The sequence below is a fragment of the Anopheles moucheti genome, chromosome 3, assembly GCF_943734755.1.
Source record: "Anopheles moucheti chromosome 3, idAnoMoucSN_F20_07, whole genome shotgun sequence".
NCBI lineage: Eukaryota > Metazoa > Arthropoda > Insecta > Diptera > Culicidae > Anopheles > Anopheles moucheti.
This window is the reverse complement of record NC_069141.1, coordinates 54,192,289-54,218,584: the sequence shown is the minus strand read 5'-3', so window position 1 is coordinate 54,218,584 and position 26,296 is coordinate 54,192,289. Positions and strand designations below refer to the sequence as shown.

The window sequence follows — 26,296 nt, the reverse complement described above, 5'->3', positions numbered from 1 at the left end:
CCTATTCGCCCCGGGGGTTTTTTCGCTTGCGCCCCATTCCGTTTTTGGCGCTACTAATGCTTCCTCCAGACACACATGAGACACTCATATTCATAGATATGTGTAGTTTGCGCTCGTACCAGAAGCACTCGTTAAGCGTTTTCACAGGGATAAAGGATTTTTTTCTGGTCTTCCCCGCGCGTTTGCGTGCCCATATTTTGCCGCCCCGAGTCCCCGAGTCGCAACAACACGCACAGCGTTGCAACGACGACCAACGACCGTTCACTTCACCCTCTATTTTCCTTGAATTTTCCCCGACCCCCGGGGAAAAGGGAAAATCTTTTGGCAAACGAAACTACCCACACCGGGGGACGGGACGATTCCTTCGGTTTTGTTGCGTTCTAAATGCGTTTCGTTAGCTTCAATCCTGCCGGTGCCGGTAACCTAGAAAAAAGCAAGGCGACCATATAACAGGGCACAGCGAATGTTTCGGTGCCGCACGTGGTTTTCGTGGCACTATCTTCCAGACACGACGGTACCACCCGCAACCCGAACGAGAAGGGGAAGGACGGGGGACGGCAAAACAGCGAAAGGAAAGCAAAAACCAAGAGCATACAAATCGCTTACACAAAACAAAACTCATTCGCCGAGTTTTTTCACCATGGCCACCGGAGGGGATGGCCTCTGAGGGGGGTTGAAAAGAGGATACCCCATTTGTGGGATAATGGGGCTCGTGTGGTGGTGGTGGTGGATGTGCACAATCCGGATATACTTACACATACATGTCTCGTCGCACGTCGTTGTAACCTCACGACATGCTTACGCCGCACACACGGTGGCATAAATACATCTCAGCCAAAGTGTCTGGGTCGAGTTTTTCCTTCCCTTTTCTCTTTTTTTTTGTTTTTCGCAAAGGGGAAAGGATAAGGACGGCCGTACGGCATGTGGGATCGTGGGTGTTGAGTTTCGGATTCGCGTTACACGATGCCGAATGCCGGCAGGAAAAACTGCTTTAAGTCAGCTAAAATGAATTTCACCCCATGCTCGGTCCGGATGATAAGCGGCGTAACTCTAAGCGGGGAACTAAGGGGTGGCTGCGGCGGTGGTTTCCTTCTCGTTTTTTTTTTCTTCTTCTTCTGGTTCTGGATCGCACGGAAATGAGACGCGATGGTTAAAGGAATTGTGCAGGAATGAAAACGAGCAAGAAACTTTCATCCACCAGCCTTACTTACGCGTGAAAGCATGCCTCGTTAACCGAACTGACTCCGAAGCTGCCAGCCGGGCCCTGGGATGTCTTTGTCAGAGAGTTTTGCCGCTCGAAGTCGCATACACCACCACCGTCGGTCGGATTTCGAAGCAATAATTTAGCAAATGTAATTGCTTTCGCTATTTTTGCCTATTGCCCGCCGGAACGAAATGCTCCCCCGAAAATAACTCATTTTTCGGTGCACGGTGCCGGTTCGCTTGCCGGCTCAAGATTTGTGACGCGTACCCATTCGTTTGCGAACGGTGGGCTTAAAGCTACAACACAATCCTACAATGCTTGGTGCTTGGTTGAATCACCGCGGATTCGCTGCGGGTGTTTTGTTAAAGGTAGCCAAAAATGAAGGGCATTTATTTAATCGAAAGCTTAACAAGGCTAAGTATTCTTGGCGTTCAACATACTGAAGGAACCGGCGGAAACAATTGCACCCATGTTTTGCCGAGGAAAACCTTTGCCGAGGTTGATTTATTTGAGGCACATGATTTATGCGAAAGGCTCAGATTGGTTTCGTGTGTTTTATTATTTGCTACGAAAGCTAGGCTCTTCACAAACCTTCGAGTAAGACAACCTAAACCGTTTAGACGAGAATAGATGGAATGGTATTGGTTTCAGGTTGAAATGAAACAAATGCTTCTTTAAAAACGATAAAAACAGAATATTATTAGTGAACTGTTTTCCCCCAAATGTTCCATGCCAAACTAGGACAAATGAATTAACATCATAAAGAAATATGTAATAGATCAATAGCGCTATTGAAGCAGCTCACATTCCGATTCGAAAAACTGTTACATTCTTTCCATTCAAAATTCAGGCAGCAACATCGGCAATAGCAATGCCACGAATCCTTCATATGGTGGGAAGGAAAATCCCACCACCGTACTGCCGTGGTTTCAGCAAACTCACAAAGCTGACCGCAAGCAAAATGTACTTCCTACTCGTGATCGGATTACATAAACAATGCCGATGCACACTGCTGCTGCGGGTTTAGTGCCTTCGGTTCTTCGGCAGCCAATGATGATTGAGAATGTGAGCCACACTGCCGGAGAGGGGGGTATAAACTACCCTCGGTAAAGCCGGTACTTTGCCGGAGTGAAGAATTTTTCGCGTTTGCGTCTACGATGGATGCTTCAGCGTTTCTGCTATATTTGGGATGTGCGGGCTTCTTTCCTCTAAATCGATTATCTCAATAAGCGAATTTGATTTGCACCAAAGAGGAACAATAAAGAATGAATACAAAACGATTGCTTTTTTTTTTTCGCAAATATGTAAATATAATTAATTTTTCAAAACATTTAAAAAAATTTGCAATATCAAACGTTGAACAGCAATTGTTTTCACGCTTCAAGTTACTGTTTGTCACGTTTATACTATTTAACACGTTTCGTACCACGTCACCCACTACATGGGTGACGCTCATGTGGCACTTTACATCAAAAGATCATTTGTAGTTTTTTTTATTTAGAATAAATGATGCGAACAGCAATTTTACTTTTGAGAATAAGTATTCTATTCTAGTATTTCGTTAAAAATATGATTTCCTAACGATTTTTTGCACGATGTAAAATAATATTTTAGATGGTTTTGGAATGTTTAAAAAATGATTTAATAAATTAGTATTTTTGCTACATTTATGCAACAGTTTTCTCGGTTTTTTAATTCATTTGTTTTAGCTTCATCCAAGCATAGAGATTAATATCATGGAAGTTTTCTATATCTATAATTGAAGTGTTTAAAACCACTTAAACTACATGTTCGACCCCGATTAATCAGTCGTTTGGGCAAGCGTCTGACGTGAGAAAGTTAATTGGGTCAAGAGCGAACGTGACATTGGAATTGTACAGTGAGATCCCCAAAAGCATATGGAAATAAAAATGGAGATCCTCACCGGAGGATATAAAAGGAGCCTAAATTTGTGGCTCTAACCTCTCTTTTTGTTCTTACACCTCTTGGTCTGTCGACGAGACAAGTAATTTGTGAACCCCAACGGCTCTTATCAGAGCCAAGAATATTTTGAAAGTTATAAATTTTGACAAACATAAAAAAACACAACGTAGGACGGAACACTACATTTAAAAGCATTATCTTTAACAATAAATATTAATAAACTGTCGATGTATAAATATGTTCAATTGTTTCGTTCATTTCTTGCCACTTGAATTGAAGCTGGGCGTCAAACGTATTGAGATTCCATCAAAAAGAATAAGGGTATGGCAATAGCGAGTTAGAACGAAAGTAACTCACTGCTCATTAAAAGGATCCTCAAATACTTTCATTTAAAAAATTGAACTACTGTTATGTTTTTCCAAATATTTACTATCCCAAACCCACAGTCTTCCAATAAATCTCGATTCACTTAACGATGTACTCTCACGATGTCACGATGAGCTTACAAAAACCCCTCAATCGCTCGCACTGATTGACATTTTTCACGACACGCCACCACCTTACGTCGGAATTTTACATTTCTATTTACATTTTCCAGCATTCTATTTACGAAACCAACTGCCAAGGTACCCCATCCTGCCGCCCGACGATCATTCAGGGATCGCATCGACACGAAGTGTCGTAATTCCAGCACTCGTTTTCACTGCCGTATCGTAGCCCAACGTTAGCGAGCGAGCGAACGGTATTACCGGATACTGGATACCATCATAATCTATTCGCACAGCCGTGCAAAATTCCGAAAATCCAACCGTGCTCCGTTCGGTCTATTCAAGCTCGAAAAGCGAACCCAGCAGGGAATCACCATCAGTAAAGGCCGTGGTACGTTTGTGCTAAACAGTTAATTACTTCCCTGCAGGGTCGTGTCTCCGGCAAAAGATGTCCCTGGCTGCCTGCTGACGGTGCGAGTGTGTGCCGGGATCGATCGGGAAACGAAATAAATCTACCCACAAGCTCGCTTGAGAACTGCCCGTGCTCTTATAAAACCGTGATGACCGTGTATGTGTGTGTGTGTGTTTGGCCATGTCCTCGTGTAAAACAATCGAAGGACGAAGGTGGAAACGGTGGGAAAATGAAAGGAGGGAAAAGAAGCCGACCATAACCAACCACTCGGATGCTCCGTGGTAGTCTCACGAGGGCACGGGAAATCTAAATTTCCCCTGACAGACGGGTTTGAATAAATAGAGAGATAGAGTACCTTTCACTGGCCAGTTTTCGGGCGCACCAGTTGTGCCGTTGGGCTGTGTGTGTGTGTGAGCGCATACACACACACGCACGTACACGGGCAAACAAACGGGTGTGTGCTGGTGGAAAATCGCTTTTCACGAATGAAGCCGATGCCTGGAAGCGCAAAAGAAATCAAATGGAACGCAAAAAAAAAACGGATACTTCTCGTGATGGTGGAACCCGCATTCGCATGGAACGGCATCCGGATGGTACACCAGGTGTGTATCAGGTGAAAAATGTTCAATACCAGGTACCACCATCACCACCACGGCCTCCATTGGTGGAAGAGATTTGAAGCACCGAAAGCATCGGCAGGTCAGCACCGGAATCGTGTGCTGGTCGTGAAGGCAAATGGTGCCCCAGCATGGTGTATGGATATCGATTCAAAGCGATCCGAGTGACGGAATCACCGGTACCGGAGCGCCCAGTAACAGCGGCCGGGGAGGAGGGTCCACACAAGAGATATAGCAGAAGAGGCAAAAAAACCCCTCGGTGCCTTTCAACTATGTTCTCGCCGTGCAGGAAGCACTATACCGACGGCAAGGCAAACAAGGCCTGCCCGCTGTCGAATGACCGCTCGAGCCAGCAGAACGATGTCGCCGGTAGTGAAAGGTTTTAATCTAAACTATCAGCAAACGATGTGGATGTCCGTGGAACGGCGGCTGCTCGCGGCCATTTTCCAACACGGAAGATGTCCCGTACTTCCGCCGACCAGGACCAGGACCAGCGACCGGAGACCTTTGACGGTTTTTTTCTTTCCTCCAAATGGTCGTGTGGGTGTTTGCTTGCTGTATGTGTGCGTTTGTGTACGGCTCGTGTTCCACACCAATGTACGGAACCCGATCGAACCCCGTTGTGCCGCAGGTGAACGCAACAAACCCGTCACACCGAACGAACGTGCGACTCGCCCACACAAGAGCCCATTAAAACGTAGTCCTTGGGCAGGGATTTAGGCACGAAATGGTTGTATGTGTGGGTTCGTTACCTCCCGGGACATCACGCTGCACGACGATTAGCGTGATAAGGCGCGAACAAATATTGTTCCAGCACCAACGGTTCCAAACGGTGGTTCTCGCATAACCTGAGCAAAGACTGGGCACTCCAAAATAAAAAAGGTCCTTCCTCAGATCACCAAACAAACCGAAACTCCTTCCTGCAACCCTGTTTCCCAGCCCAGCAATAGATCGCATCAAATGGTAAAGAGATATTACCTTTAAAGGCAACGTTTGATTGAAACCAAACAAAAACGAGGAATTCCGAACCACCCGTCGTGGAGGGAAGTGGGATGCGTTTCCATTTAATTAGCTCATCAAAACTGTGTCACCTCAGCAGAATGCAGAAAGGGTACGCGGCACACAAAATTACATTCATTTAATGTGTCACCAGCGCAAAAGAAAGGGGGAAGACCGAAAAACAAACCCAACGGGTTTGGGGAACAGGGCAGCAAAACGGGCTGCGTTCCAATGATGTTCGCAGTGCTTATCATTTGATTAGATTTCGAAGCGCGCGCAAACGAACCGCGCTTTTAGCGTACCATAATCATTAGCAGCTATAGTGAAGGTCGTGATGGAAGCTCCACCGAAAAAAACGAAGCACCCGAACTTGGTGGTGGTGGTCGTGGTTGGAAACTTCGCTTCCGTGGCTTCAGAGAGCAAAAAGAGAGAGGGTGGTGCGATCCGTGGTGACCGTTTTGAATTATGCAGTGTAAGATGTTTCCAAGATGGACCAAAAAAAGGGGAAAAGGAATTCCACCGAAGGCATTTGCAAAGTAAAAACAGTTAAAAAGAATTGGGAATTAAGGTAAAATTATGGCTTAAAAATTAAGTCCATTCCGGGGCTTTTCATTTTTCGCACAAACGGTCCACATGGTGGTGGACACAAACACCGCTGAGACCGCTGATTGCCGCACTTGGAAACGCTGACAGGTTGATGGGGGAAGAAAAAGGAAACCTTGCAGCATGGAAGCAGGAAGTTGCACAATCGGCCTTGTGAGGCTTGTGAGGCTGAGTTTTTTTTTGTTGTCCTCCAAGAACAACTCGGGGAACGCGCTTTGAAATGGTTCGTTAGTGAGTTTTTTTTTTTTTTGTTGTCTCTCTGTCGTCTCCAGGCTTAAGAAATTCGCCTCCCCCGTTCCTCCCATTCGGTTGAAGGCGGTCCCGTTTTTGCTGACCCTTTTCCGGTGCTTTCCATTTCGTTTACCGGAAAACAAAAGCGAACTGGTCGAACGCAAGGTAAATCGCACGATGAGAAGAACTTTTCCTTGTAGTTTCTGCCTTTTTCGAGGATTTGCTTCTTTCTGTGGGTGTGTTGGTGAGTTCCTTACGGGTAAGAAAAGGGCTCGGGGAAAAAAGGGGTGGCCCGAGTAGTCTTTATTCAGCAAATTTAAGAACATTCTCCATTCTTTCCCTCTGTTTTTTGCGTGAAGAATCGACCATTTTACCTCCCTCCAGCGACGTTTTCTAAAGCTCCTTCGCCAACCCTGCCCGGAACCCGGAAGCGGGTGAGGGTGGGGGTGGGGGGGGGGGATATTTTCCAACTTTGCCGAATGTCTTTCGCACTCGACAGCATGACGGAAGGATATTCGTTTTCCACTTCCATGGCCATTCCATTGCCCGCACCACCCCCCCCCCCCCCCCACCGCCTCGGAACCCGCCCGGTTTTCCTAAAGTTTTCGTTGGCGTTCTAACGCCACTCCCCGGTTTTCTACCACCGGTGAGAGCAAGTTTTATTAGGAGTGAAAATTAAAATCGTTCTTTAATATAGTCCATGTAAAGTTGTTTGGCCGTTTGTTTTATGCCGCACGGGGAGCTTTTTTTTCCGGTATGATTTTGTGTGTTCCCTTTTTTTTTTAAATGCAGGAAATTAGACTGTTCCCTCACCCGCCTTCCAGTGCGTTGTACGGCGGACAACAACAGCGGCAGGGCACTGAAAGTAAAGTGCTCCCGCGAGAGACATGGTGCGAAAGGAGTAAAAGCAAATGGAGGTGCAACACACCAACGACAACAAAAAAAAAACCCACCCCATTTTAGGGACCTGGGACCGGGAAAAGGACGGGGCTGCAAAACTGCCCCGAAACCGGACAGACGATTGCTGTCGGTCGTTGGTTTTAATTATCCTTTTCTACAAAGAGGCTTTTTTCGTGGTAGAACGCAAACAATGTTGTTTGTTGCGGGGTTTTTTTTTTTCTTCTTGCCGTTTTGTGTGTGTGTGGGACGTGTTTGAACCAAATCACAGAATTTTCACGTGCATTTTTCCTGGCAGGGCAGGCCAGGAAGGGTGGTGGTCACCCCGGTACCACGGTCGGACGCAAAATGAGCGAACTTTTCACTGCTGGACTTTCTGAGGAGTGTGTTTTTTTTCTCTCTCTTAATGTTGAATGGTTCCGGCACTCACCTTACCACCACCCTGTTGCCTAATTTAGGGCAATCGTGGTGCTTCTCTCACTTGCAATCGTCCAACTTTGACAGTGAAATGTTAAACTTTCGCCCGTTTCGGTGTGGCGGTGGATGGGGGTACTATTTTCTCGCGGTCGCGGTTTTGAATGTATCGCCTCAACTCCTACCTCACATCCATCCACCTTGGCTAGATTGTTTAATTTTTGTTCTGTTTTTTTCGTTGTCGAGAGCAGGTAAAACCACAACGTTATGGTGCGATTTATCACTAACAAAACAGATGCCAATTTGCCGTCTCATTTGGAGTTCATTAACGCAAGAAATATGCAGTAAAGATTTCGCGCATTCCGCGTTGTGTTTGAAGTAGTAATAAAGCCACATAATTATTTGCTTGTTAGCGTTTTACCTAAAAAAAAGATGAATTTCCAAAGAAAGCGATATGAGTGATCGTTATTCTATTTTTACCACAGGGTAATGAAATGAAATTGGGCAGGAGTTTAAAAGGGATAACAATTTTACCAATCCTGCACTGTAAACGTATCATCATCTGATGCTGAATCCCACAGAAAATCCGTCGGCATCGGAACAGTCACATTGAACCGTGCCATTCACCTTTCCTTCCGGGGTTTTTTTTTTTCAATTTAATTCAATTTCTTAACTCCATCAAAAACTACCAGATCGCGCGCCGGAATCGGATCTCGTAACGCGAAATTGCGGGATTAATTATTCACATGCCTCGATGAATGCCGTTTTTCCTTCCAATTTCCTTCCACCTGACCTACATTTTCCCAAAACCCCCCCGGATACGATACGGACGGACCCCGGCAGCAGCGCTTTCAGACTCAATTTAATGCAACATGCCGAAAGGCACTACTCGGCATTCGGCAGATCTTCGAGTTATCGTCTTTTTCGGCGAAAGGTTTGGTGGTACATTGGGAATGGAAAATTCAGCAGCAGAGGAAAAAAATCGCTATCGATTGAACGCAAATGTTCTGCTCGATGCCGATTCCACTTACATCCGAATGCATTCCGGTTCGGTTCGCTAGACGACGACAGCGGAGCGTTGTGGAGCGTTGTGGATCGATGTCGTGTCGATATTGAAAAAGTTTTCCCTTCACATCGGGGACAGTTTACGAGTGGTTCACAGATCGGGAGTGGAATTTGTTCAGAACTGTGGACGGTTTTTGGATGTTCGATGACAAAATAGAGTAAATTGTTTCTTGTGTAGGGAAGAATATTGAATACAAATTTCGCATTTCCTTGTGCAGATAAAGACAATTTAGAAGAAAGTAAACATCGATCCTCTAATAATAATTCGCCTGATAAATAAATTTCACTATTGTAGAAGTTTAAAAAAATATAATAATAATAAAATACATGTATATACGTGTAAACGCGCATTGAGCGACGACCACAATTTTGACAGCTGTCATTTTAAAAGAGCAGAATAAAAAAAGACAGTGAACGAGTAAAACCGTCAAATCAAAGTGTCCTCGTATTTAATTGATTTTAAACTATCTAAGACTTTAGACCAATTTTTCATGAAGTATTCTAAAAATAGCACCCTAAAACCTTTTTAACAAAAGGATAAAAGAGCAAACACGTGTTTGCTGGCGCAGCAAAACCATCATTAATCCGACACAAAAGTTTAAAATTTATCACACGATTCCTACACACAGTATTTTGGATTCCTTCGAAATCGCTATCTCCGGAAAAAATAATCCTTCACAAAGGCACCAGGCACCCAAAACACGGGGTTCGATCTTCCAAATCCAGCGAGATTAAAAATCCATTTCCTGTTGTTGGCTAGTGTACAGTACAACAAAAAAAGGTGCCCCGTTTCCGGCCGAACTTTTATCTCTAGAGATTTCCGGGATGCAGAACCTTTAAAGAGTTTGGAGAATTCTTTCCCCGCACAGACAAATCCAAGCAAAAAAAAAACAAAGAACAAAGTTCCCCAATTTGTGCCTTTTTTGTCTCTGCACAACGGGAAGCTTCTTGATGCTGGGTTGCGCTTTCCTGTAAATCGCTTGAATTACACACCGAAAGTGGATAAAATCACTTACCCAACAGTTTCCACACGCAAACAAAAAACAAAACACAACTCCATTCTCCGGTGTCGGAACCCGTGTCGGGAAAGGGGTCAGTGTTTAGACAAACAACGTGCGCACCACACGAACACGGAACCTTTATGGCCTTTCGATTCGATCCGATTTCGAAACCTAGCGCGCACCGCAAAACCCCTTCTTTCGGAGTGGTCCGGATTGGGCAGGCGAAACACAATCCCGTAAGCAATAGTGTGTAGTGTGCTTCAACAAACACTTTCAAACAAGCGACCGACCACAAACCGGGGGAGGGTAAACTTCTGGTCACGTTTGGGCAACAGTGAAACCGAATATGCTGCACGGCCAAGCGGTGCGAAACGGGAGCTATCTTACCTAGCAACTCTAAAGAGGGCCCCTCTCGGATAGAAAGTTCTTCCGAAGAGTTCTCCGCAGAAACAAAACACAAAACAGTGCTTCAACGTTGCAAAACAAAAAAACAAAAGTTTTGCTTGCTAAAGGGCCCGGAAAAATTGATATCCCAACCGAGAGACGATCGAATCTTCATCCCGAACGCATGCAGCCATGCAGCTACTTTAAACGTACGGTTAAAGCCGCGTTGTGATGTAACTTCAAGCGAGCTGCCTTTGGTGCTTTTCCGCTGTAAGGTGACACCGACGGGACTAAAAAAAAAAAACGATTTCCTTCTGCGAATGGCGCCGTCTTGTTCGATCGAACCGATTAGGGCATGACTGATCAGGCTAGCAGCGGGTCGAGACATCGCGCACAGTAAATGGACCCAGTACCGGCGTCCAGTTCCAAACCCTTTAAAGGAAGCCATTCCGTTCGTTTCGTTGGTTTTTTTTTTTCTGATCCAGTCAGTCCAAAACTTCGAGACGAGAGATATTCAAAGCACGGAACACATAGTAATAGAGGCGGAAAAGAGCCATTTTTCTTGCCTTTCAAGCCAGCCAGCAGTCTTGGTACGGAACGGGGTCGATCTATCCGTCCGTTTGACCGCTTCCGAGACGGAATTCCTTCGCGTTTTGTGTGTGCTTGACGTTGTTAAATGTGTGTCCATTTCTAGGTCCCTAGGTGTGCCGAAACCGGGCAGCCCGATAACTGTCACTGTTGTACAAGTGTGTGTTCATGATGATAGTCATACCCATTTTGCATGTGTGTGTGTGTCCGTTCGGGAGGAAGGTAAAAAAAAGGAAACTTCAAACAGAAAACACACCAGAACGATTCTTCCAGCTCGACCCTTTCAGGCAAAGGGAAAGGGGCCACGTTCGGTGAGTCCATTGGTGGTTGAAAGGTCATTTCCGGATTGTTTGTATCGTCGTGGGTGTTTTATTTTTCGGTTACGTTTGCCGATTTTTTATCGGGAATCCCCGGCACTGTGCTGTTTGTTTAGCTGAGTTTGGGGTTTACCCGGTTCGGGTTTTCTCTTTTCTACTTCTGTTTTGATTTTGGGGAAAAATTCTACTTTGAAATATTGCAATGGGCGTACATGGTATGCATCTCCTTTTTTCTTGCTTCTCTTTTGTCCCATTTTTCCGGTGCTGTTCTTATTCACCAAAACTCCACAAAGCGCGATATTAATCGGAGTGTGATCGGATCGGAAATGGTCGCTGCACCAAAACAAAGCGGAAAACCCCCGCGTGAGACCGTAATTTATTCGATTTTCGGTGATTTTTTTTTTGTGTGCCACCCTTTTCTCGTACTATATTCACTTCCCGAAAAAAAAACGCAGGGGTCAGCAACCCGTGCACGAACTAGTCCGGCGGTGTTGGCGGTGGTGCCGCTTCCTGCCAGCAGAGAGTGAAGAAAAATCACTTTAGAAAAACACACACACCATAACGCGGCAATCCGGGAATGTGTGCATAAATCTGACCCCCGGTACGAAAGATTGGGGGAAAACAACTTTTGCTATCCCAACTTTTCCATCAACCTACTAGGCGGTGGCCTTGAAACTGCGAAAATCACTCACACCAGCGGGAAAATCAATCGCACCCGCGCGCTTGGTTACTACTGGGGGTTGGCCAAACATCGTTAAACATTTGAGGTCCCTTCTGGTCAAACGATGCGTCGCCCGATTGCGATGGTAAAGTTATGATGGCCCCGTCGTTGACGTCGTCGGTAACCGCATCCACCAGCGCCCCATCTTTGATAGCGTTTCGTTGGGCGCGCCTCAGTCGGTGGTGGTGGCCTGACGGTGGGAAACCCATGCTCGGAAAAACTCGTAATATTTCCCGTTCCCGTACCGAGAAACAGTTCGAATGCAGTGCGTTCGTCGTTTGAATATTTCCCGGTGCTGCTGCACGGTGGTGGTCGATTACTACGGCAAATTGGTCCACCGAAGAGGACTCCACATCGGAATGCAACACAAAACAGTGCCCTCCAAATAGGAATGAAAAAAGTGAAATATTTTTTACGATCCTTTGGCTCATAAAGTTTTCTCTGATTTTTTTTATTTTTTTGGGCCTTTCGGTTACGTTTTCGATCCCCTTGCAGCGCGTTCTCAACACAAAATAACTGCACGATGGCGACCTCCAACAGCAAGCAAGGAGGGAAAACAAGCACTTGATGAAAAACCTTTGGCCAAACTGCCGGTGCCAAATGTTACCATCGAACTTTAAAAGCAGCTGAGCATTTCGTTTTGCCAGTACGAAATACAAAAAATTATAAATCTCGTGTAAAGCACACACACACAGAGCGAGGAAAAAACGCATTTGCTCACAAACACAACCCAACCAGCGGTGCCGTGTAGTGAATGGTGCCCTTAAAATGCACGAAAAAGAAATTCGTAAAATTTGAGAGTAAAGAAACCCCGGGTCCCGGGTCCCCGGCATTTCGCTGACGCAAAAAGATTTAGGCGACAAGAAAGCGGACGACAAAACTCCCCGGCACACTATTGTTGTGTTTGGTTTTTGTTGAAGTTACGGGTGCGGGTGCGGGGAGTGAAAGAAAAAAAAAAGAAACTGCCCCGCAAAAGAGTGCTCACCCACCCACCCACCCAAGTGCCGGATTTTTCTGGTTCATCGAGCAGAGCACAGCCGAGCACACACTTCAACAGTCACCGGCTGATGGTTCCACAGTGGGAACTGCAACCACCCGCACCCAACATACACACTTACACAAACACTGATACACACGAACGGGGGGGGGACAAAAAAGGACATTTTACAGCGATACAGCAGGGTTTTCCCACCCGGGGGGTTGGAAGGAACCCCTTGCGGCAACCGGGTTGGGAAACGGAAATGTCACCGTCATTCCGGGGCGTTCGTTATTCTTCAGCGTTCGTTACTGCACACAGCGGCCTCTTCGTCCCGGTTCCCATTCACTTCCCTCTCTTTCTTCGCCCTGAAAACCCCATGCTGGGCGGATGAATATAGAGGCAAGCCTGTATCTTCAAGGCTGAAGACGAAGGAATATTTTCAGCAGCAAGTCCTCTTTTTTTGGTGTGTGTGTTTTTTTTTGCTGGCCCCCGGTAAGGCCATCGTGTCCACGTGAGTTGAGCACAGCTTTAAAACACATTTTGGGTTCATTTTTGTTTTTTTTTTTTGTTGGGGGAGATTTTTCCACCAAGAGCATGGTCGTCAAGTTCGTCGCTTGAAAAATGTCGCTCACATTTCTCAACGGGGCCGCCGCCCAAGGTGCACGAGTTGGGTGGAATGGTTCGAAATTACGTGGCCAACGTAACGGTGGCGCGTTACACGGAGCTACATATTTATGCCGAAAAAAGGTGCTTTTTGTTTCGTGTTTTTTTTTTTCAGAAACATATTTCAAAGAATTTTGTTTCCTATAGCTCGGATTGGTATGCTCTGTACCAAGATTTGTTTGTTAAATTTGTGGAATTTCAATAAAAAATATAGGATTTTAAAATTAAAGTACAAATTCAATTCGAATATAGAGAGAAATGTAGAATGCATGTAACACTTTCAGTCGCAAAAGCTCTTCCCCACAATCTTCACATTAAGACACCAAACAAGACAGATTGAGAAAGAGCGACAGAAAGATAGAGACAGAGAACGTGTGTAAGAGATTAAAAACTGCAGTGTGAAGCAGTAATACATTCGGCCTCGAACGCAAAAAAACAAATACGAATACAAAAGCGAAAGTTTGACACTTTTGGAGCGAAAGAAATTAAGCAATGTTTCGTGCACTGCAACCGTTTCACTTACAATGACTTTTTTCGTTAGGAAGTAGTTTACTGGCGCCGTTATTTCCTTAATTGTGGACGGGAAAATCTTGAGGCCGTATGCGTCGTACCGGGGTCGTTCCTCGAAAATTTTCCTTCCCAGAAGAAGCAAACCAACAGAAAAACCTGGGGTTTTTGCTGCCGCGTGTCGATTCGCGGCGCCCGATTCCGTTGGCCGATGCGATGCGTTAGTGCGGTCGTAGCAGGATGGGTCGTAGTGCTGGGCGCTCGTTTTTTTTCGCCTGTGCCTACTTGGTTTGCTGTAACCTTTGCTTTTCGCGCTGATTTCTCCTACAACTGGCACGACACCACTGGCTAATTGTATAACTGTATGTGTGTGCGTTAGACACAGCAAAAACACAGCGCGGCGGAAAAGCGGAACAGCCCCCTTTTTTGGCGATGAGGGAATGCCTTTTGGCCTCAAGAGGGTTAGCGGCTCACAATCACACAATACACAGATACACACGCACACACAAAACACCTTTCTTTCTGGCTATTTCCGCTCTACCCGGTATTTTCAACAGGGAAATTTTCTCTCTTTTTCTTTGCTTCCGGGATTGACGAGAATTGGTGTATTCTTTTCAAAACTACGCGCGCGTTATTAACTTCACTTTCGAACAACACTTAAACAACCGAACCGGACGCGGATTTTTTTTTTTTTTTTTTTGGTGGAGGCGATACACACTCTCGCACACTCGCACAAGTGTGAACTTTAAACAACTTTAACGGCAGCAACTTTCCCCGGGGGGAGGGTGTTTAGATGGCTTCGGGTTTGATTATACGCTATTAGTGATTGAAGGAAAATTGGTGCACACTGTTTTCCTCCCGTTTTTTAACCTTTGCCTATTGCCCACTGAATACAGGACGTCAAACAATTTTGACTAACCCTTTTTGAACTACTTTTTATTTCCTTCTAGTTGGTTTAATGCGTAATGCCGCGGTGAGACTACTTTAGCTTTTGCTAGGAAAAATGAAAAATGTTGAAAATTTATTATTTTTATTATTCTGAACCCTAATTTAAATGTTTATTAATAAAATGCTATCTTACGACAGTAATGAAAAATTTCTGTGTTTGACAAGCATTTTTTGAAACCTTCTTTGGGTCTGGCCACCCGCATGTGCCAGTAATGGAGACGCCCAGCCTTTCACTATTTTTATTCCCCTCGAGCAAATCAACAATTTGACAGTTAAATTTGCAACAAATATAAACAAAATTAAAACAACCAAAAAGCGTTCACTTCAAAACGCTCAAACACTCTCCACTGCCGCAGACTGTGGATCGCTCCATTTAATTCCGGCACTCGGTCTTTGCACTCGACTGGCAACTTTAATGTGTAACGGAGACTTCAATTCCTGGTCTGTCAAAAGCGCACCCTCGCGCAAGGCTCGAAACGTTACTTCAAGTTGCTTGGAACCGGGTTTTTTTTCAAACCGTTAAAGTCCGCTTGCTCTTGCGAGCTTTCGTTCGTTAGTCAAAGGATCGTTTCGCGTGTTTTGTTGGTGTTGCGCGGGATTGGTGCGGACCGTGATTTGGAAGGAAAATTTCGTTCTAATATCGTGTGTTTTTTTTTCTTCTTCAAACACTTCCAGCGGGTAAAAGGCGCACACGTACGTAAGGCACACACAAACACAACCACACAGCCACTTACTAACGAACCGGATCGAACCGGGGGGAAGGTGGCGAAAAAGGCAATCAGCGGTTACCTCGCGCACCAGTCTGCTGCTGTGGAGAGCCCCGTGTGCGTGCACAATACAAACACACATACACACGTACACACATACACACAGGGCTGATCTTTCGGTGTGCTTGCAGTTTGTTTTATTTTGAGTTGAAGATTCCGAAAAAAAAACGTCCAATTTATTTCGTCAAAACGAGAAATGTTTCCGGGAAATGGTGCACGGGTAATGATTGCTTCCCAAAGGCAGAACCACCGTTTCCGGGGACTTTGTCAGCGCGATCTCGAAGACATCGAACAGTGGCTGATGGGTTTTTCCTCGTAAATGTTCGTCACGGGCGTGTAATTATGTGTTTCGCATCGAGCAAACGAGGTGTCTTGCACGGTCGACTGGGTCCCGCTGCTGTCGACGGGGTTTGCTGTGTGTTGCTGATTTAACACCCACTCGACTGCACTACTAATCAACGGCACCGAACAACGGAAGTCAACGCACGCGAACCACCGAAAACGCCACCGAAAAGCACTTGAGAAATCACTTCACGGTTTGTTTGTTTTTCTCTGATGGTTTGATTTTCCGACAGGAGTTTTCCAACCAAATTTTCCTGCACCGGCAACTGTAGAATGGCAACTAGCGCTGGCCAAACTTACTGTTTGCCACGTTCCGATACACTACCCACCGAATCGGGACCGTGCGTGCGTTCGTGTCACGCGGTTTGCCCGTGCAGTGTCTCCCTACAGAGGGGTTTTGGTTCACAGGAAAAACACGCGAAACCAGACGTGTACTAAAACAGAAAAAAACCCGCGCGGATGATGTATTTGTATGATTCGTGCTTTTTTTTTTCTTCTCGTGTGGCTGTGTTGGGGGATTTTTTTTTTTTTTTGGTTGTAACTTTCACCAACCTTCTATACGTTTCTCGCTTTACTTTTTTGCGTGCCTGTATGTGTATGGCAATAAAATCAACAAACAACGGGGACGGTTAATCGACGTAAACTCGACTAGCGCTAAACAGCGAATGAGGAGGATACGATGAGTACTAACTGTTCCGGGCAGGGCCCACCACAATATAAGGGTAGCAACAAAGTGGGGTTGTACGAAAACTGTACAGGCACCAAAGCGGCACGAGCCAGGACATTCCTCGTGCACATACATACACACACACACACCCAGGACACGGGATTGTGTTTCCCTGCCGTCCCCCCGTCGCATCCGGTTCCCAGTTCCCCGATTCGGGATGGGTTCGGGTTTTGGTTGCTTGCGCCAACCCCCGCAGACCCGGATGTTTGGGAGCGCACGAAGCGCACGACGTTGGGAAAACTCCGAACCGAAAACACGAACCCGAATCCGTTTTCTACCAGCCCGAAGCACGAACACGAACCATGAGGAGGTGAAACGTTTTGTCAGGATCCGAGTGCGTTGGTGGGGACAAAAACCGGCCAAGGGAACAGTGCCATTCGCCCCCGGGAGAGTGAGAGAGTGAGTTCGTTCGTTCGTGCGTTTTTTTTTGTTCTTGTTGTTGCTCAGATTGCCGACAGTGCCGACACACTACCACACGGCCCCGGAGCTATTGGACCCGGTGGTGTGCACCGACGACGAACGGCAGGACAAACGTGGGTTTTCGAAGTTCGAAAATGCGCTTTCTCACCACGCGCCTTAAGGGTTTTTCGCACAAGGGTGGTGAGTTTACGTTCCGTCGGCGTGCGCTCAAATTCACCACGGGCTACACAGCGTGGACAGCACACGGCGAAACGGGACGACCAGCTACGCTGGTGCCGTGTGACAGCGAGCCGAAAAGAACGCACGACCGATACGGTGCCCGACCACCTCTTTTCGGCCAGCTGAAGGCGAGAGACCGATAGAGCTGTACCGCACCGGGATGGGCATGGACAGAGAAGTCGCGTCAGATTTGTTACACTTGCACAGTAAATGTTTGTTGCTTCTAATAGGCTGTTTTTTCGGTGCTGGCAAACAACCAACAGAAAAATAAAGCAACAGCGACAGCGTTGTGACAGTGAGTTTTCGAAGTCCGATGCCGACGCAGAAGCGTTGTGAAAATCGTAACTGCGTTTTGGTGGTTTGATAAAAAAAAGGGAAAACATTTATGTTTTTGCGGTTAATTATTTAAAAAAAAAATGCAGTGATATTAATGTGTTTAATTAAATTTTAACAGAGTACTAGTAGTAAAATAAATTCCACCAATAATCGAGCAAACTCCATTAAACTTCACGTGATGCCCGACCTATCAAATCCGAACAACGATGAGATAATCGTTTGAAGGAATTCGAACTGTAGGAAAGGAAGCAAAAAAAAACCCCAACGATTGCCACACTAACATTGACCGTCCGGAAGGTGGAATGCGTCACCAATACGGATGTCGGAACGTACGCACGCACAATGCACGCAATTTCCCCTGCGGGCACACACAAACGCACAACTTTCGCACGCACTGGGGAACGCGGGAGACTTGGGTTTCCGGGGTTCCGTACGACAGCATGACAAGTTAAATGCACGCACTGGTGTTGAGTGGTTTTGTGAAGCGAGAGTCCTTTGCCCAGGCCGGGTGGAAGGATGGAGGAAAGGCAGGTGGAAGTAAACACGTGAGGCAAACACATTCCCCAGCGCCAGGAAAATCCACCACACCCCGGACACAACTCGATGAGACGGAGTGATTAGTCAGACAAAGTTGGAAAATTTAATGTTTATAAATAAAATAGTATTTAGAAGATTTTTATTATTTACCAATAACACTTGTCTTAGCACGCTCATAAAATAAATACTATAATATTCGCCTGAACGAGCTTCATCAAGTTTCATTTCCATCCTGAACATGCGATTGATGGAATGTAAATGCGCTCCTGTCGAACGTACGTCCACTTGAACGCAGTGTGGGAAAATTGCTCAAATGCTTCCCTTTTTGCCCACAAACACACCCCTGTACACGTACACGCACGCACACATCAGTACGCACGCGTACAGTCAATTCCACCGGTACCCACACACCAGTAATGCCACCGGACGCACACCAACACCCCCCACATTACTGGAGTGAACGGGACAACCCGACCGTACGCGAGTGCCGTCGGGCGTCCGTGTGCCGTCGGACGGCGCCGACCGACGGCACGAGCTGGACGAAACCGAACAGCTCTCGCTCGCGCATTCCGACCCGAGCAGCCCGTTATCCTTATCGGGTTGAAAATGGCCACACTCTTCGCACGCACACACACGGCCCATACCGCGTCTTAAGTAGCTTTTCCACGTGATTTCCTCGAGGCACGGGGAGAAACCCGGTCGCGGTACGCTGTTTCGCTCACGAGCCCGCGAAAGCGCCCGGGTGCGAGAACGGCTCAACCGATATGCTCCACTAACCGTTCGAGCCGGTATATCGAGGCTTGCAGGTGAGAAAAGTTCAACCCCGTATGCAAAAGCGGTTTGTGCAGCGTTGGAATGCAGTGTGAATGCAAACACTCTCGCACATGTATGACACACACGCATTCCCCACGCCGCCGCTTTCCCCTTTCACCCGCCAAGCGCTGGAGGCTTTTCCAGAACTCCAGCAGGGAGTATGTTACATGCTTCCGGTATGCGTTTCAATGCTATGCGCCTCAATGCGTGTGCAACGAGGATTTGTGCAAAACAGGTCGGATGCTCCCCGAATGCGTCGGAGCCGCACGGTGTAGAAATGCAACATGGCAATACAAAAAAAAAACGGAAAGAAATCAAAGTTGGCCGCGGTGAGAGTGGTGTTGATGATGATGGTTTGTCGTTGCTGCTCCAGCTCGAAATTGCGTCGTAACGTCGGAGACGTTTTCAATGTCGCCAGACCATGCTGGACGCTGCTGATTTGTATGCATGCGTCAGTAAATTCAGGTTGCAAGAGGTAATAATACGGCGCAGAGGGAGAACATTTTTTAATAATCACGCAACCTTTCATAATGGCAATTGACTGATTTGATGGTTTTTGTGAGTGACAGAGGTTTGATTCTTTTTTTGCGATTATTAACACTGGATTTATCAAGTCGTTTAATAAACGATGCTTGTTTACACTAGAACTGACAAACTCTACAAAGAAAATGTAGTATATCCAATGTAAATTACATCGTCAAGTTGACGTATGAATTAAAAATTGAAAAATTTCATCGCTTTTTCACACAAATTCCCTGCCACCTACAGGAGAACTCAACACTTTTTTGTGTTTTGTAGTTTTCTAATAAATCAAATAAAATAAACCAAATAAACTAATAAAAATCAAATTTGACATCGTTGTCATTTTTACATGATACAATTGTTCATGTTCATTGTTTGTCCAATAAAGTGGATATATCTTCTATCCTATATGTATAAAGAAGAGAGTTCCGAGCCAGAGTCTTGTTCTGGCATCTACAGCACGGAACGTCACGATCACTTTAAAGTGCGGCATAACCAAAGATCAGAGCGATCACTGCGTTCTCCCTGGAAGTTGTAGCAATCAGTGAACCAGTATAGAAGTACTTGGACAAGAATGACATTGTTTTGCGAAAGATTTTAGACAATTTCCCTAAAGGTGCGATTTGTAAATATTACTTTCAGAATGGTTTATTGAGATATTTTAACGAATTCATAATTGAAGACATTCAATGTACATAATTTTTTCATCAAGTAAAATTTAATGACTTGTAGGCCAACTCGGTCATGTTTATTTAACCAAGGCTTCGAAAAAACTGAAAGAATGTTGATATTTTTGGTATAAATGACGTTAGCTAAAGTTCTGTTCGGTAGGCGTATGGCCACCTGTACTTCGCAACATTGTTTCTGAAGGTGTATTACTGTTCACCTCCATCTAATAAACTCTCCCTAGAGAAACTGAGCTGCTCGGTTCCCGCAACAGACGGAAACTTGTAGGAAACAGGTAGGAATCTTTTGACAGTACTAATGTCAAACCGATTACTGATAACCGTTGGTGTTATTGATTTTCATATTGAAGTGATCGATATCGATCGCCTCCGATCTCGTAGTTCTTCAGATTAATTTTATAAAAAAAAAATATATTAATAAGACTTTATGTCGTACATTTCAACACTGTATGTTGACAAAGTAATCATTCAAGCAACACGTTCTAAATTTTAAAAATAGTGAAGGTATAGAACGTGCAAAAAGGGATAAGAATACTGAAACGAATCCGTTCCGAGGCCAATCCGAGGAAACTCGAAACTCCATACAAATATGAGCAGTTTCACGAGTTTTCTAGCACAGTGCGCTAGATTGACGTGAATAGTTAGGCATAGGATTCTAGCGATCTTCATTGCATTTAAATATGTTTAATAGACTTATTTTAGTCGTTGATCGACGACGGACAACTGGCTATTTTTAAATGTATTTGTTATGATCAATACCAAAAGTAAGATCATCAGGACATACAAAATAATAAAACTATCGGACCAGCCTTTGTACTGGTATGCCTCATTTGAATCACATTAATAAACAAGGTTAAACCATTTTACCCTAGTTCAGGCATAATTTGTATAAATTTTTCTCTCTCTTCTTGACGTAACGACCTACTAGCTCATGCCATTTATGGCTAACTACAATTATTTTACCAACTAGCCAGCTAGTCAATCCTTGGTCATTTACTTTTTTATCATTTACTGAATTTTTAAGAGAACAACTAAAACTAACTCGTTAGGCATTTTAATAAATGAATTTATTATTGCAACAAATGAAAATTGCCTTTTTTGTTGAACCACAGAATAATGAAGCCATAAATTAAAAGTTCCTCTAACACCTTGTTCTAAACAAATGAAATTGTTCTCTATTACCATTACCCCCCTTCTCAATTCAATCAATCAGTCGATGTAATGTTTTGTGTGGCATAAAATTATACATTACACACAAGTGCATTTAATAATGGGTATTGTAACGCATATGAATGGTTATCACCTATTGGCTATTAATTCTATTCAGTAATTGTTTAATGTAACCAATCGCTACAAATAATAATAATTACTCATTTTGCACCTCTTTCACGCGTCTAAACCACAATCGTTTATTACGGCATGCGTTCCATTGTAGCACCGTCTATTATTACTTAATCGAATCAATAATGCCCATATCCATGTAAAAGGCCACAACACTCGTGAAGCATCGTAAACACAAAACGTACTACATCAAAACAGAGCACAAAAAAAAGTGTAACAAAAGTATTAACAGCGCAGCATAATACTTTTTAACCCTGTTGACCAAACTGGATGTGTCAGCAAAAAGGCACATCCGAATACTGGTCCGAGTCCTGGCGCGACATAAATAATTGCCTCAATGTATCAAACCCACGCTTTGGTTACTGTTACTAGAAAAACCCCCCAACACACACACACACACACACACGCAAAGAAGAAAACTCACACATAAACACCAGAAAAAATAACGAAATAAAAAACCAACCCGATTACAACAATCAAACTGTGAAAAGCGCAGCATGATGCGCTCGGGCGCGTACTGTGAAGGGAGAAAAAATGCTACCGTCAAAACTGCAGCTAAATTGACCACATCGTAGACAATGGGGAGGGGGGGGTTTTTGCATTATAATCCCATTACAATTACATGTTTATGAAACGTTATTACAATTAAATTGTCCTGAATGAAACGATGTAACCAGCCCGCTCTGTACCCGTGTTCACCTCACGGTTGACGGTAACCGGGCTGATAGAAGACCTTTCCATCATCTGCAAACTGGCCAAACTCGGAGAACACGAGGGGGAGGGCCATCGAAAAGTCGGGGACGAAAGATCGGGGTCGAAAAGACGGGGGCTTTACTCCGCTTGTACCATTTCTGACAGTTGGTGCGAGTGGGAAGGCATCAACATGCTTCTTCCAGGGTTTTCCACTCCAGGCCAAGCAAACCCTGCAACCTGCAATGAATCGCATTTGCGAAAAGGCACATCAGACGCAGTAAAACCCGTTTTTCCCTTCCCGTTTGGTACAGAGTTCTCGCCAAAAACCCCCCGAGTTCTGGCGAAGAGGATTTCACATGCAGAGTGCACCAGTGCACAATTTGTGCATTTTGCATGGCACACATAAAATGGACAAACATGACAATCGCAGCTCGTTGTGCTCTTTACTGTTGCCGCGTTCCGGGGTCCTTACTCACCCCCGCCCCGTGTGCCGGAGCTCCAGAATTGGCCACAGGAATGGTTTTGGAGTAACTCGGCCGGTTCGACCGGGTGTGGCGCAGTCGTCGTCGTCGTCGTCATCATCGTACATATAAATGGTCAATCCACTCAAGCCTCTGTACCTTGCGTTCGCAGTGGGCCCCCCCTTCATTCCAGCGAGGATGAGGTTGTTGCAATTCCAACTCTCCAACCACGCGAATTCCACATCATGACCCGACTGAATGCTGGGGGAATGCGGGCGAGGGACACCCAAAAGCTGGAATGTTTGTATCGCGCATCGTACGTCCTTTGCTAGGTCAACAGTTTCAAGAGCTTTGGCTGATAAACACCCCGAAGGAATGGAGGTGGCGGAGTGGTCACGGTGAGTCATTTTCGACCAAAAGAACATCTCAAACAGCTGCTTCAAGCTGGCCCCCGTGCAGTGGTAACGGATGGGAGGTGCGCGTAAGAGATGACAGCTTTTTACGGAATGGGAGGAAACCGCGGAAAGGAACACGCGAACGAACGCGCCCCTTACGGCAATGTATCGAATTGATACGCCATAAATGTTACAGCGCGTCGAGTCACTGTGTCCGACTGCTACCGTATCTGGAGGCCTTCACTGGCAACAAGCGCAGCACAAATAAGCTGCTGCGAGTCTAAACCAGCACCAGCAGTGGATGCGCGTTACCATTAAGCATTACACAGATCAACATTTAATTTAAATGTTTCACGTCATGTGCGCTTGGTGTCCGCGAGGTCACAGAGCGAGTGCAGACACCAACATTGCCGAGTCGAACTGTCATGGCAGCATGGTTGTCATGGTGCGTTTCGGTATTCCACCGTGATATTCCCACTGTGCAGTGCGAGGAAGCTTTCAAACACTATAAGAAACTCTCAATGTGATTTATTGATAATAATTCCAGGACCTGGATGTTCCTCATAAAAGAAAAAAATAAAATGGAAAAAAAAATATTGACTTTAAGTGTTTTATAAAAAAATTTCCCTAAAAAGTAATTATTGAACATAAGAAATAAAAAAACTGATTTCCTTCATCCAAATAGTGGGCATCACAACATCACTGAAAGCTTCAAAACCGGCCCCGGAAATGGAGCTACCATCCCGCAAATGCTACGCGCAGTGATGGAAATGCTTCGAAGCAATTTTGGAGGGGGAGGTCGAAAACCATTTACGAATGGTATTTGAATCGGAATTGGGTGGAAAATTTCCGTTCCATCCCCGATTCGCCTTTTGTTAGACAATTGTTCACCAACGCGCCGTCGAACGGTTTCGCCATCGAAAAACGGTACGTCCACGGCACCGAGGCAACCGAGGGGTCACACATGGTTAAGTGATTTACATTTGTCACTAGAACGAATGGCATGTGTGCGTGCATGAGTGTGTGTGTGTGTTTGCTGGTCGATTCCCGGGTTCCTTCCCTTTTCCACCCCAAAACTTATTGTGTCATTGGTACGTGCCCGAAACCTGGCGGGGAACTTCACATTGGTTCGTGTGAATGTACTCTGGTAGTCGTTGGGATTTCGGAGGGTAGGGCCGCTTTTCGACAACATGCCTCTTTAAGGCTCGACCCATTACGATTGAGGCCACCATTTGCCTAGCCCGGGAAGGGGAAAACCCGTGATAGGCAGCGTAGGTGGGAGATCATCTGCTGCACAAACTACTCGTTTTCCATTCGGACTCCTTCCTTCGAAAACGCCTCCTATCCGCCCTCTCGCATTTGCAAGGATCACCCGGAAGGATGCCGCCAAGCCTCGCGTGATGGCGAACAAACAGCCGGGGCCCCAGCAGAAACGGCGGCGTGGGTGTGAAACACCGGCGGGCTGCCCAGGAGCAGATGAGATTTATTGATCTAATTGTACCGGGCGAAGGGTCTTGGGCCGGAGTCAAACCGTTCCGGAATACAAAATGCGAGCGACACACACACAGCTGGACAGTTGGCGGAGACAACAGTCCCAGCTCACAACAATAGCAACAACTACTGCTACCACCACCACCACCACCACCCGTCGCGCCGCTACTCGAGCATGTTAAGGTCAACTTTTCTGTAATTATTTTACCAAATCAAGCAGGCGGTCCCATGATGAAACCCCCGAGCAGCCAGCAGGACACAATGCTGGATCCGCCAGCTACACGGGTGGGCGCTCCATCGCAGCAAGTTGCTTGCTTGTAAAATAAATATTTAAACTGTACCACTGGGACAGCACGAACTGGAGTACTGGGACGTGGCAGGACGGTTTACTCCGTGGCCGGGATATACGGGAGACGTTTACGGACACCCCGGACGACCGAAGCTTCGAGTGTGTTTAATTGATGTGAAATGGTGTCACAGCCGTTTGCAACGACTACACTTTCGGTTTGTCCCACCATGTGGGGCAGGGGACGAGAGAGTGATGACTTAATAATTATATCTTACACCGTGAGATACCGTGTTGTTGTCCATAACTGTGATTATTATTTAACAAATGTGGCTACGGAGAAAAGGTTGGAAGCTATACTTTTCAGCACAAACTTTCCCGCTAGCATTATTGATTTGGTCTCACATACTGTTTGTAGACAGTTTGAAAAAAAAACTTTAAGGAAAAGGCATAGTTGTCCGGGTTATCAGTTATATTAAACCTGACAAGGCCTTCCTTGGATGCTCTATTACGTGCAAGTGAAGCATGAATATAGCATACACACAAATATTTGACAGGTGGGCTGATAATTGTTTGGCCTAACACATATATCGCGCTAGACAATTTATAGCCATATCATTTTTAGCTTGTACCAACCTTCAAACGAGCTCTGTCAAAATTTGACAACAGTCGGACAATAACCTAGTAGGCTGGAACATTTTGTGTGACGCAACTTTTGTGCTTTGAGTAATCATGGAAAAGAAGGAATTTCGCGTGATGATAAATTATTAGTTTTTGAAGGGGAAAAATACAGTTAAAGCCAAAAATTGGCTTGATGAAGAGTTTTTGGACACTGTTCTTCCAAAATCATCCATCAAATAGTGGTATGCGAAATTTAAATGTGGTAAAATGAGCACTGAAGATGGTGAACACAGTGGACGCCCAAAAGAGGTGGTTACTGACGAAAACATTAAAAAAATCACAAAAATATTAAAAGCAACCATAATGTGAAGTTGATCGAGATATCTGACAGCCTTAAGATGTCTAAGGAACGTGTTGGACATATGGTTCATGAGTATTTGGATATGAGATAGCTCTGTGCAAAATGACTGCCGCGCGAGCTCACATTTGACCGAAAACAACAACGAGTTGATAATTCGGAGCAGTGTTTGGAGCTGTTTAAGCGAAATAAATCCGAGTTTTTGCGTCAATATGTTACCATGGATGAGTCCTAGCTTCTCCACGTCACTCCAAAGTCCAATAGACAGTCATCCGAGTGGATAGGACGCGATGAACCTGCTCCAAAACGGGGAAAACGCA

General features: G+C 45.4%; 1 protein-coding gene across 7 annotated transcripts in view; it reads right to left on the bottom strand.

Annotated features, from left to right (window-relative positions):
- The window catches only part of LOC128302606 (RNA-binding protein Musashi homolog Rbp6), a 684,518-nt gene that overhangs the window by 301,233 nt on the left and 356,989 nt on the right, over positions 1-26,296 (bottom strand). The window contains exons 1-2 of one of the 7 annotated variants that reach the window (XM_053039469.1): positions 16,623-16,859; positions 14,030-15,007 (exon numbers count right to left, since the gene is read on the bottom strand). The exons of the other annotated variants lie outside the window; for them this stretch is intronic. The gene's annotated coding sequence lies outside the window, so the exon portion shown is untranslated. Of the gene's footprint in view, positions 1-14,029; positions 15,008-16,622; positions 16,860-26,296 lie in introns of those variants that run through there. 7 annotated transcript variants of the gene reach the window in all.